The sequence below is a fragment of the Haliotis rubra genome, unplaced genomic scaffold, assembly GCF_003918875.1.
Source record: "Haliotis rubra isolate DU_JTF1 unplaced genomic scaffold, ASM391887v1 Scf218, whole genome shotgun sequence".
In the NCBI taxonomy this organism is placed as follows: Eukaryota; Metazoa; Mollusca; class Gastropoda; order Lepetellida; family Haliotidae; genus Haliotis; species Haliotis rubra.
Window position 1 is genome coordinate 119,420 of NW_025766203.1, and position 3,878 is coordinate 123,297.

The window sequence follows — 3,878 nt, forward strand, 5'->3', positions numbered from 1 at the left end:
TCAACTAGGGGAATTCCCGAGGTTTGTGTAAACCTGTAGCATACTGAGGCTGATTGGCGAGGCTGACAGCCACTTATAAAGAGGCTATAGTGTTGCATGTGGTTTCACGATTCAGTTACCTATTGTTGCCTTGAAATATGTTTTTTTTACATCTTTAAGTGTGGGGAAATGACGTTGCGTATGTTACAGCGATCGAATATCACGAGTTATTCTCACTGGCAGTTCGTTGTTTGTCTTTGCCACCAGGAAGTCATTTCAAAGTCAAGACATATACTATTTATATTTTAGATATGACTAAACAAATAAATCACTGCCTTAGAAATCGGAGAATTATTGAAAATCAGTTGAACATGTCAGTCTCTTTGGTTGATTATTTTGCACCTCTTTTACACACAAAGACAGTTATTAGAAACGCCCGATGGTACCAACCCGTCCATCAAATCAACGTGCAGACATCCAGTGTCATTTGGCCGATGGAAAAATGGAAAATAGTTACAAGCTCTATACTCAGTACATCACTAAATATTTATGCTCAGATGGTATCAGTATTATTGGTATCAGTGAGTGGGCTTTCACGCCGCTTTTAGCAATATCACAGCAGGGGACACCAGAAATGGATTTTGCATATTATACCCATGTGGGGAATCGAACCTGGTGCTTTGGCGTGACAAGTGAAAGGTCATAAGTCTAGTACAGCGTCCATATTACCAGCGTGTTCTGGGATTGTTCACAGTACTGCCAGTAAGTACTTGAGTTCGTTACTGTATGTCTTGTAGTGAGTGAGTGAGTTTAGTTTTACGCCGCACTCAGCAACATTCCACACAAAAGTTTGTTAGAAACGACCGATGATACTAACCCTGTCAAGGATCAACCTGCAATCAAGCACAGAATAGGAACAGACAGTGATGATGTTATGGATTCAGAAATGTATTTGTATGCTCTCATTTAAACAATATAACATGCAAACAAAATGTTACATTTTACAAGAAATCTCTTAACATGGTCACTAAGAGTGAACGCTAAGATAATATTAATCCCGATCAACAGATGGCCGGTTGTGAGACAGGCATCAAGACGTGCTTTTCAGTATAACAAGAAGCCACATTAACTACCTTTCTGACCTTTGGGTGACTCCTGGGACTATCTGTTTCTGTTGATAAAGGGTAGTTCATTTTCTAGGTCTGGTGTTGAATAACTATTCACACATCCTTGTTGGGAGAAGAGGAAGTCTTTCTGCACAGTTGTGACATACATCACCTCAACATCGGTCTGTATTTTGCACTGGGTGGGCTTCCCATTGAAACATGACATATACAGCATTTAAAATGCACGGGTTTTTGTGATATCGTGCACATGCAGTTTAATTTTAGTTAGTCTATCCATGGGACTTCCTTCTTATTGTCGGGTATTTAATATGATTACAGTGAGCTTTAGTAAACATATAGATTTTTCTCAGCACCACTTAAACTGAACGAAAATGTTGGTGCACGATCAACTCACCTGTTATTCGAGTCTGGGAATTAAATGGGATTCACCCTGTGGTATACTTCCACATGATTTGGATCCGTTGCAGTTTCTGGTATGGCGATCTACCTTCAGTTGTTGGCAATCTATAACCCATTTTTATATTGTGTTCTCACTTAACAGTTTACTATTCTATATGCTCCCTAACTAGTTTTAAATAAAATGTGATGTACTAGTTGTTGTACTGTCCTTTCGCGATATGATGTTATAACCTTTAGATATGCTTTGTATTGCTGTATAAGGTTTCTCGTCACTATATGGCTGAACTATTGCCGATGTGACGATAAGTTTTAACTCACTCACTCACCATTGCAGTTTCTTCTTGCAATATGTTACCATATCATATTTGTTTTGTTTACAGAAGATTACATTAAGGCCACTGCGGTAAGTCATATATAACCTTGGAAACAATTATCGCAACATTTGTGACCCATATAGCCATTCATTCATATCATAATTATGCGTGTTTGCATAATTATTTTGAACATTCGGGCACCCCAACCCTTGATATAAGATATAGAGAATTTCACCCAAGTATCTACTGATATCAATCATATCAACGAGTGTTGATACAGTTAATATCAGAAGACACGAGGGTTAGATTCTATTTACCATCCAAAATCACTCTTCATTAGTTTTCAATGAACAATGCACATCTCTGAACACGGCACTGTCAGACTTGCAGCGCAGAGATGTCGTAGCAGTGTGACGTCATGAAGTGTATGACGTCATAGCATTGTGAGTCATGTAATTGATGATGTCAGCGCATTGTACAAAACCTACCGGCAAAACCATAACTCCTTGGAAATATCGTTTCATCTCACACAAGCAATATCGCCATTGGTTGGAAGTCCCAAAACACAGTTTTGGATGACCGTAAATGTTATTTTAACTGATGGCTAAATTGAAACGATCAAGGGATGGTGTAAATCCAGCATCACGTGCAATACTGTGCAGTAAGTTTCATTAAACTGTTGGCGATCAGCCACAGATCGGTCTTTAGTTAGATGGAAAATCAATTGATATCGTTGTGTATAAGCAAATATGGGGACTTCCCAACATCCGTCTATATGCCGATTGGCAGGAAGATATCAGCAAACTAATGACGATAAGAACCGTCAACGCTCATGCGACCAATTCACTTGGAAAATCAATTTTGTTTCCATAAAGCAAATATACAAATGAAAGCAGAACAATGCAATCTCAACGCTCAAGACCAATTTCATTTTGTTTCCATAAACAAATTACAATTGAAAGCAGAACAATGCAATTCTAAGGTATTTCTTATTCTTCCCGATTGCATGTCAACATGTGTCGATGGCGTTGATCTTTAGTGCTCATGCTTCCAATCACTGGTCTGTCTGATCATGATAAAGGGGCGGTGGGGTAGTCTAGTGGTTAAAGCGTTGGCTCGTCACGCCGAAGACCCGGGTTCGAATCCCCACATGGGTACAATGAGTCAAGCCCATTTCTGGTGTCCCCCGCCGTGATATTGCTGGAATATTTCTAAAAGCGGCGTAACACCAAACTCAGTCAGTCAGTCAAGATAAACATTCAGTTTCACTTTACACTTTAGCCGATGTAAAAAGGGAAAATAGTTGTATCTATACTCAGTACCTACACTACTGACTTCAAATATTATGATCAGATGGGAAAGGCTAATTCACATGTAATGACACACATTACTATGCTTACATGGTTCTCTAGATCAGTATCTACTGGTAGTTCCCCCAGCTCGCCTCTCTTCCTACTGAAAAGAAAAGTTTTCAACATGGTTGCTCCACTCTTTGCCTCTCCAAATAAAACTTTCTGAAACAACTGATTCTTTCAAGAAAATGTTATGACCCTTTTCTTCACTAAAGCCTTCCAGTAACACTTCATTTTCCTTGTACAAAGGTTCTCAGTGCCATGAGCATGCCTTCGTGGGTGGACACTGGCGCTTTTCAAATATCCTTATTATTATGTAAACTGAACATCTTCAAGTAACACATGTGTAGGTCTGTATTAGTGAGTGAGTCAGTAGTCCGCTGTGAGCAATATTCAAGCAATATTAGTATATTACACATATCGAACCTGGTGGTTTGGCATGACAGTTGACTGCCTCTGACCGTAGTCTGGCACACCGCCCTTATTACCAGTATGTACTAGGACTCTTCACAGCACTGTCAGTAAGTACTGGAGTTTGTCAAAGTATTGCTTATAAGTACTTGGCTTCTATTCATAGCTTTTCTTTCAGTGATAAAGCTTGGACGTTCAGTTCCGCACAACGGCCCAGACAGTTATATTTCCTGGCTCAGTCAATGCTGCAGCTTCAGCCTCACCATTAGATCAGTTTGAAAAAAAGTCTCTGGTTT